Genomic DNA, 9596 nt, shown 5'->3' with positions numbered 1-9596 from the left:
TAATTCATGTATAATATTGTATATATCATTTCTTTTTATGGTACTAACAAAATCTTTTGGTTTGGTGTTATCCCATAACTTCGCATTATGCATTTGGGAATCTTTACGTTCATTACTAATTGTTTGTTTACAACAAAATATGAGATCAAGGCTCACTGGATTATGAACGTCGGAAAGCAATGTACAAAAACCGTGCACACATAGATTAACTATAAAACAAAACAAATTCTGACTAGAAATAAAGTAGTCCACAGATTCGCACCTGGTGTTCTACCGTTTAATACATACATGCCGTGAAGCTTCACAAAATCCATTAATTTATATTCATAAATATTCACTGCGAGATATTGATTGCATCTATTTTTACACATTTTTTCTGTCTACTTAAACACCGACTAAATCATTTTCCTTAAGTTATCTGTCTTCTGACGATATCTTCACCCTTTGTATTTCCAACAGCATTGTGAAGTAAGTGCGTGGGTTCCCTGTGGACCATTCACATTGTTTTATTGTTTTACCATAGGTTTTCAATTTAAAAGTATTAATTGCTCCTGAGATGTGAATTTTCTCTGTTGATCAATTTTATAGAGTTAGAAAGCATTTACTTAGAGTTTGGTTTTGTTATAAGGTATTGTACTGTTGATTGTCAATTTGTGACACGAAATTATTTCATACTTATGAAGTCTAAAGCTAACATTATAGCTTGCTTGAGCAGCTAGGTGTGACTAAGACATTTATAGTTTCCTATTTATATATAACTTTGATACAGTATTTATGTCATTTGAATGACTTGAATTTTGAATAGATTGTATTGAAAATAAACACACCTCGGTTGTTTTTCACACCCAACCTCCCTGCCTTTGCCCTGTGTCGGTTCATGTAACCGCCCTTGCGGGTACCACCACTCGTTTAATAAGACGGTTCGGTTACACATGCAATGTATCTATGTAGACATCAATAATTGTCCATACCTTAAACGAATCTGCAAATGATAAAACATGAGGATGAGCTGAAATAAACTAATCACTATATGTAATGGAAGTTCTTTGTTTAAGAGCTTTTTTTATAGATTGGGATAATTCAAATACAGTATTTTGTTGTCTGACTTTAGCAGTTCTATGATAGTATACCCTAAGCCAGATATGTTCATAATGGTTCGACCTTTGCCCTGACCTTTTTTAATAGTCTTTATATTACGAGGCAAGACCAAGCCGTCGCTCGTATTGATTGTCCAATTAGCGTGCAACTCCAACAACAATAACCAATGCGTTTCTGTAGTTTTACTGTTTATATGATTCACATATAACAATGGCTCCAGCATGATTCAATACAGATGAATCTACACACTGAAATATAATATAAACAGTATTAAGTAAAATGCAACATCATATTCAGTTATTATATATAAAATGTTAAAGAATAGATTTATCTCATACAATATCGTAAAGTGCTTAGTGGCCCGTATTAACAAACCTGTATTAACAAACAATTACTGAGATAAATGGTATTCAAAAGAAAATTGAACACATGACAACCATAACAAAACATACATGACATCTGCAGTTACATACAGTACATTAACAAGTTTATGGAGCTGAGTGTTCTCAATGGCAACCTCTGTATCTCTCAACTCACACCCGTGATAGCTATCTTGGGAATTCAAAAAAATATTTTCTTAAGTTTAACATCCGAGTGTTTGTTTGTGTTTTTAATTCTTTAAATAACTCATTTTCAGCAGCTTTGTCAGATTTTTCAGCATTCGTATGTGGTTTTACTAGCCCATCTATTTGTTTGTTTACACTCTCCTGTTGTTTATGAATAATCAATCCGTTAGACAGTATATTTGTTTCAAGTTGTGCAATAGCATCATTTTTCTGTTGTGTTAAAGTCGGAATTATACCTGGTCACCTCTAAATATCATAATGGTTTAAGGATTTGCGAATTTTCGTAAACACATATCGTTTGTTTACACAATCATTTTGTTCCCCAGGATCTCGAATTATTTCTATTTTATTAGTATGCATGTCAATATTACTATGTAAAATATTCACCTGGCCTGTTCCCTCGTAAAAATTGTTTACTAAATGCTTCTTTGTAACGTAGTCTGATAGCACAATGTCGTTTCTAAAATAGTTTGTGAACGTGTTCGGTTGCTTTGTTATTCCCCAGAAATGCTATTTGATAACCTCATTATATTTTCTATGAAAGTTTCTTATAACTAACTTGGTTTATCTAAATAAATAATATAAAAAGGTACTTTAAATGCAGATTCTTAATAATTAAAATCAAATAGTACCTTAAATGCAGAATTGTAAAGAAATTTATCCATACTTTGTTCAGAATAAACACAATTTGTCTCGCGGTAATTGGGGATTCAAAACAAATATGTAATGAGAACAATTTAATCTTACGACTTTTGGAGAATTTGACTTATTTGGAATTTACATGTGTTGAGTGTTTGTTTGCGAGAAAGTAGATTTGATGATGATGATGATGATGATGATGATGATGATTTGATATTTAATACAAATGGAGGGAATATTATACTCTAGATAGTTTCTTCAATTAATGTAATATAAGATCTGTTTATTAAATGTCTTTTAATAATCGGATTACTGTGGGTTCGATATTTTGTAAGGAACATACAACTTTTAAAAGTATAAAATTATTCAACTATATACACCTATAATTACATGAAGTCATAACCGAATCTTTTTAATAGGTAGTTACATCTGTTTTGAATTACTTTAACGAAGGTTTTATTCATTGTCTTTTTCCACTTGTCAACATGTTCTGTAGAATTTCCCCTTGTTGTGCAAATGATGCAGTCATCTTTGCGACCTGCTGACGTATTATATTATATTAAATATATAGTCCTCTATCGGCTTGGTAAATGATCCATCGACAAATCGATGAAGTTCTTTTGATACCTGTATAGGTTTCTTAGCTAAATTTTCATATCTAAGAGAATAAATTCTATTTCGATTGGACTACGAGTTCGAATCAGCTCTAACAATATGATCTTTAACCACTGCACAGAGAATCTCTCCGCACACTGCTGTCTTTCCAACCCGCAACACTCCCCTAGAGAAGCTTGTGATTTAAGCGTTGGCCTCGGGTCACGAACAAGGTGTATGATTTTCAGATCCGGAATCAGCACGGACAGGTTTCTCGCCTGTTCCATATTAAACCTTATAGTCTTCAGCATACATAGAGGTGAGGCTTGGCATGCTTTTTGAAGGGTCACTATGCAAGCCCTAGTACCTTCCGTCCTGTTGTTGGTTTTTTAGAAGCCTCCACACAAGGTGGTAGTTTCTTTGTTAACATACCTTTACCTAAACATTTGATAGAATATACATAGCAATTTAGGTCCTTCCGCAGTGCAAACATCGGTGGGGAAGTGATCTCCTTTGTGACATGTTCTGTGGTACTTAGGAGATAACCAGATTTAACGAAAGAGAAGTTTATCTTAATTAGGACCAAAAAGTATTTGCATCTTTTCGGAAAAGTCTGTCAACAATATAACACAGTCGACCTTATTATTACAACAATGTCTTGAGGGTTCTTATCTTATATGTTTTCAAATGAGAGAGATATAAACGAAATAATGAAAAAATAATATATTTCCTGCTTATATAAATACCGAACTCAAATAAATAACTATAGTGCATTAGCATTAATTTATCTCTATTTTAGGTCAGCATAATGCATAGGTTGAAATAATACAATGAACACTACAGGGACAATCTCACTCCTTACCTAGAAAACCGCTTTGCAGGACCCTGTCTGGATCACAAGTAAGCAGCCGGTATAGCACGTCCACCCGCTCCTTGTGAACTGTTTCAGGCGTTACGAGTCTTCAAAAAAACTATTTAATGACTCTTTCTGCAATACAATGTCAACTCTGATTTAGCATTAAGGATTAATATTCGACTTTTTGCTGGTGTACGGTATACAATGGGGCTGTTCAAAATGGGGAGTTTAAAGGGCTCCACCAGCATTTGGAACTGCGCCATTGCATACCATATCCCAATGTCGAATTTTAATACTTATGTTTACATTTATTTAAATATTCACTCTGCTAAAATCAATAGATTATTTAAGAGCATTTTCTTTTTTTTTCTCTCGTTGTTCTCAACGCTGGGTAAATTCAAATAGCTACAGTAACATAAATCTATAAAGCAATGAATGTGCAAAAATAGTTCCTTATTCATTTGTTTAATTTCTATATTTTCAAGGAAAATAAAACAAACAAAATAATTACTATTTCTTCAATACAATGTTAACTCTATACTATAACGAAATGAATTTGTTTTAAGGATTAAAATTAGACTTTCTGCAATTTATTGGGGTATGTTGTGCAATGGGGCTGTTTAAAATGCTGGTGGAGTCCTTCGTACTCCACCCATTTTGAACAGCCCCATCGCACAACATTACCAAATAAATTACAGAACGAAATTGCTGCCCCATTGCATACCATAACCGAATGAAATGCAAAATGTAGAATTTTAATACTTATATTTACATTTATTTAAATGTACACTCTGTTAAAATAAATAGATTATTCAATAGCATTTTCTCTTTTTTCTTTCTCTCGTTTATCTCAACGGTGTGTAAATTCGAACAGCTACAGTAACCTAAATCTATAAAACAATGAATGCGCAAACAATAAGTTCCTTATTCATTGGTTTAATTTCAATATTTTCAAAAGAAAGTATTTTTAACAACGTATTATAACTGTATCACAAGTAGAAAAATACAACTGGGTTTATGAACAATAACAAGAAAACAGCAAAAATATTGCCACCTACAAAGTTCTCATTATATCTCGCGATAATACACGATACTAGCGTTTGTAAGTCACGAGGTTTCAGATTGGAGAGAAATTTCAGTCAATTTACTTGGTTTAAACATATTTATTTCATGAAAATATACAAGTGACAACATAAATTACATTCTAAATATTTAAGTATCTGATTGAAAGCTAAAAGCTTATAAAGATCATTTTCTTCTGTAAAAGGCAGTTCAATATACTAATGTGGTTGTCTTTAAAGTGCATTTATAAATCATACATCAAAATACATCATAAATGAATATATCGCAATGGATCTAAAAAAATCTTTTATATGTTAATGAAAAAAAACATATATGCAGATCCATGAAATTTATAATATATAGAATAATCATTGAGTGATAAAAAATGAAAAACATGAAAAAATGTTACTGTGTCTTTCAGTAAACAAATAATTTTTGAGTCACTTGTAAATCAGCAATAAAACTGAACTCAGCGAAACCTTTTAGTAGAATCAATACAGGAGTATACGGAAGAAAATATTTTAGAATTAGTACAATCAGAAAAACGTCAATACCATTTAAGAGTAAACTTAAGGTGATAACTGTTCCAGGAACCAGCGAGTGTATTGTTGTTAGCATAGGTGTTCTATTGATGTTAAATAGAGGACAAGTGAGCATAAAGCGACGAACATATTCTACTTCCCCACAGAGACATGCTTGTGAGGGAACGATGTTCTTGCGAAATAGATCGTGATTTAATAAGCTGCAGCCAAGTCTTAACCTTGTATGAAGAATTTGTAAGTGCCTAGGGCTAGTAATAAAATAGATCGGCAATTTAGGAGTTTTGCAAAGTAATCTTTTGAATTGTTGTACCGAATCGGCATAAAAAAATCTTTTAAATTGTTGAACCGAATCGGATTGTAATGTAGGGGCCAGTAAGTTCCATGCCCAGATGGATGAAGGAATAAGATAATTGTAATACAATGACGTTTTACAATGTATAAGTGGTGTATCTTTGGAGTTTCTTAGGTTGTATCTAGCAGCTTGTGGACGGACAGGAATCCCATTTCGCAGGTATGGCGGACATATATTCGTTTTTATTTTAAACATAAAAATAAGCTTGTGGATTGATCTTGTTTCGGAGTTTCAACAACCATGGATTCACTGGTGTCGTCAGCGAAAATAATAATTGACGCATCTTTATCGCGAACTATTTCGTTGATATATACGATAAAGAGCAGTTTACCTAATATTAAGCCTTGGGTACACCTGCTTTAATAGGACGAACGGAAGAAGTCGAACCCTGAAGTGTTACTCGTTGTTTTCGATTCTGTTTTATTGATAGCTACTTAGCCAATGAAGCGTATTTTCGCGGACACCTAAAGCAAAAAAATTAAACAGAAGGCCTGCATGCTTAACACGGTCGAATGTTTTGCTAATATCGCAGAATACAACTCGAACTTCTCAATTTACTTGATGAACGTTATGTTGAAGGATCAGTTGTTGTATGAACCATGTTGGAATACGGTGTTGGACAAATCAGCAAGTGCATTGTCATTTCTTTTGAAGTTAACATCGGATGAAACGACAGTGACGGTGGGTGGGGTAACGTGTTTAGCAATGGGAACTTTCGCGGAAGGAAAGCCAGAGTTTGTGTTGAACTGAGCTTTTTCTTCTGGACGTTGCTGGGTGCACTACAATATGTTATTGTTTAATTTCATCGACTTCATGTTTTGTCAGATGTTGTTTTTTTTACCAAATGTCAATTCCAAATTCCGAAATAAGTCGTCATCATTGTCATTTTATATTTCTTCAACTGTTCCATCAACCATGAAATCAAAATCTACATTAAAATCAATCAAAATATCGTTGCTCATTTTGTTTTAACTGCTTTACTGCAGATTTTTGTTTTGCAGGTTGCCAATAAATTTACTACGATTTCATTGAAAAAAATAGTTCCGTAGTAAATATGCCCCACCCATTAATATTGTTGCGCCCAATGACTGGAAATCGATAAACAAAAACCATCGTTAAGGAATGAAGTGATAATGTAAATATTATGTAAGAATACCTATGGCATCATATGTAAACTTGCAAACAGTACGGTGAACGTTACACACGAGCTTGTGAGGTTGAGATGGACTATATGTTTCACAAAAATAGTTAATAGTTTCGGATACAACTTGACTTATATGATCTATCAATATCGACACCAGTCCTGGGGCCTGTTTCAGTAAAGATTCTAGGCGTCAAGTAAATTTATCTTTGATTTATATTTTACATTATCTTGACAGGTTACTTACATTTGAAAAAAAGCACGCTTAGCTCTAGCAGGTATTATAGTATTAAAGTTGAAAATATAGTTGAGGAATTGAAAGGAATACTTTTGTTGCCAACAGTGACGCTCCTACAGAGTTATATATTTCCATGGTACGATTAAGACCATTTAATAAAACGGGCTCCTGACTTCTTCCAAGAGAGTAGACTCGAGCGTATCTTATCAGCTTCATATCATTCACTATCTTGGTAGGAGCATCAGGGTATGTCCAGTTCTCTGATCTGTCTTCCCACCTGATGCTATGGACGGGTTCGTACACATAGAAGGCCCCGCGACTTTGCTGTAGTATGTCAGCCGTGAGACTCGAGCCCGACCGCATGTATGTCAGGATTAGTACTTTGGATGCTGCGCGCTGTTTAGGCGCGGCATGTGGTTCCACTGGGATGGTGGTATATATATATGTATGAAATAAATTCTATATTTTTATTGAAAATTAAGGAGTGGAAATACCAACTTAAAGAACACTTTTAAATCGAGGGTAGTTAATTTCCCTTGATCAAAACTGCACTCGTCACTTTTAAGCCCTTAAATGTAAATAAATAGAATTATATATTGAAAAAGGTTCCATATATTTAAATAAAGATCTTTTTGGAAATAAAAATACTGACCGTTTATTAGAAAAATGGGTATCCTGTTTTTCAAACGTTTTCGTTAACTTTGAAGCTGAATGTTCGAACATTTGCTTTTAAACAAATCAAATAACATACGAAAACAACTGCCCGAACATATTATTCGATGTTATATCATCTATTGAATATCCTTTTAAACCGTTTAACTTTGAAGTACGAACTAAGCGGAAAATTCACGCAACAACTTTTTTACAATTAACAATTAGACTGGTCTTCACTGGCGAATCTGACTTATCTCTAACAGTAAGTGGTAATTGAATTTCCATGTTTCAATAAACAAACTCTCAAACTTAGATACACGTTTTAAAACAATGTGTATTCACCCCTGCAAACGAAGCAGTGTCAGTAAAGGGTTTACCATTTACGAGATCATTGTTTTTTATTTATTCGTGTATTTGTTGTATCCACGTTATTCAGTTATTATTCTTATGCTTTTCTTATTTGCATTTAACTATTAATCACTTTAACAAAATAAAACTGAAGATATTATATAATTACGGTGTATTGTTTTTCAAAGAATCGGGACTCGCCATATAAAGGGTGAGGAATCAAGTGACTTCAACAGTGTTCTCACATGTGTCAACACGTTTCAAAACCGATGTAAACAGCAAAAGAAAGGGTCAGTAACTCCTAAATAACTTTTTTGAGAGAAAAGATAAGAAAATATTTTACGCCTATAAAAGACTATGCTAATTTCTGCTCTTCACGTGTAAAACATTTTCGATTTGCTTGTATTTTAACGATGCAATTTTTGGCCAAAATATTAACTCGACATAATTTCGTAGAATGATGCAACGCTGTGTGTGCTGTAGTTTAACCAAATGTTTACAAGGTTTATTAAATTGATGAAGTAATAAATACAATAAAATGGAAGGCAAAATACACTTCAGCCTAACCCGTCCCATGTACGTTCCTTAGTGTAAGAAATTCAACAGCCAAAAAACGATTTCATTCAATAATAAAATTTAAGGTTAATCATAAAGCTACATGTACACTCCAGTTAAATCTCGTGCTTCGAAAATGGTCAAAATATCTTTATCCAGAAGAAATCATGAAATAATAAGAAGCACTGACAAAGAAAGTTACTACCATGCAAATGACCTTCCCTCGTAAGATGATAATTTGTATCTTGCTTGGCCTTTCGTGGCGGAAAGGTTCATCCCAACCCGAGTCTAGTTGGTTTTGCGGAAAAAAGGTTTACAAAGTTTTCATATTTCTAATAATACCATATGACAATGTTTCTATTGTGCTACAGACGACGGTCTTCAACAAGATAGGCAATTATGTGATGAGAATTGAAGAGCAGTTCATTTCGGGTATTTTTATCTTTAGCCATGAGCACCATTAGGATGTCCATCATGGCCAAATGGAAGAATATATCACCAACCAGACACCGTAAGTGGAATCACAAGCCTCGCGCTGCGATAATAAAGTTTCATAGTTTATTCAAATGCATAAATGTCATAGGCCCATGAACATACATCAATGAATTTCATAATATATAAAATTAAATTCATTTCTATCAATCGATCGTTGGTCACAATATATATTTATACACGTATACCTATTTATACTATTCAAATAGTATTCATATATGTATTGTCTTCTTAAATAACTAAATAAAGTACATTCAAACAAGAAATGAAGTTCATCTACTGTTGTTTGGCCAACTTCACTTTTCCTCTCATATTCAGGTATAAGAGTAGGTTTGTGCCATCTACCGGCCTCTAGTTCTTACCTGTGTGACAAAAGTCTAGGTCTCATCAATGCTTTCCTAAATTTAACTATATTAACAGCACACAAAAAATGGCTACAACTTACAGTTAACGAACAAT

General features: G+C 33.3%; 1 long non-coding RNA gene across 1 annotated transcript; it reads right to left on the bottom strand.

Annotated features, from left to right (window-relative positions):
* Window positions 1-265: 265 nt before the first annotated feature.
* Window positions 266-2393, bottom strand: LOC128232843 (uncharacterized). Its single transcript, XR_008260575.1, has 3 exons — window positions 2297-2393; window positions 1174-1346; window positions 266-982 (listed from the first exon to the last, which is right to left on the bottom strand). It is a non-coding gene; the product is annotated as an uncharacterized LOC128232843 (long non-coding RNA).
* Window positions 2394-9596: the final 7203 nt, after the last annotated feature.

The sequence above is a fragment of the Mya arenaria genome, chromosome 4 (genome assembly GCF_026914265.1).
Source record: "Mya arenaria isolate MELC-2E11 chromosome 4, ASM2691426v1".
In the NCBI taxonomy this organism is placed as follows: domain Eukaryota; kingdom Metazoa; phylum Mollusca; class Bivalvia; order Myida; family Myidae; genus Mya; species Mya arenaria.
This window is presented reverse-complemented; position numbering and strand designations above follow the sequence as displayed.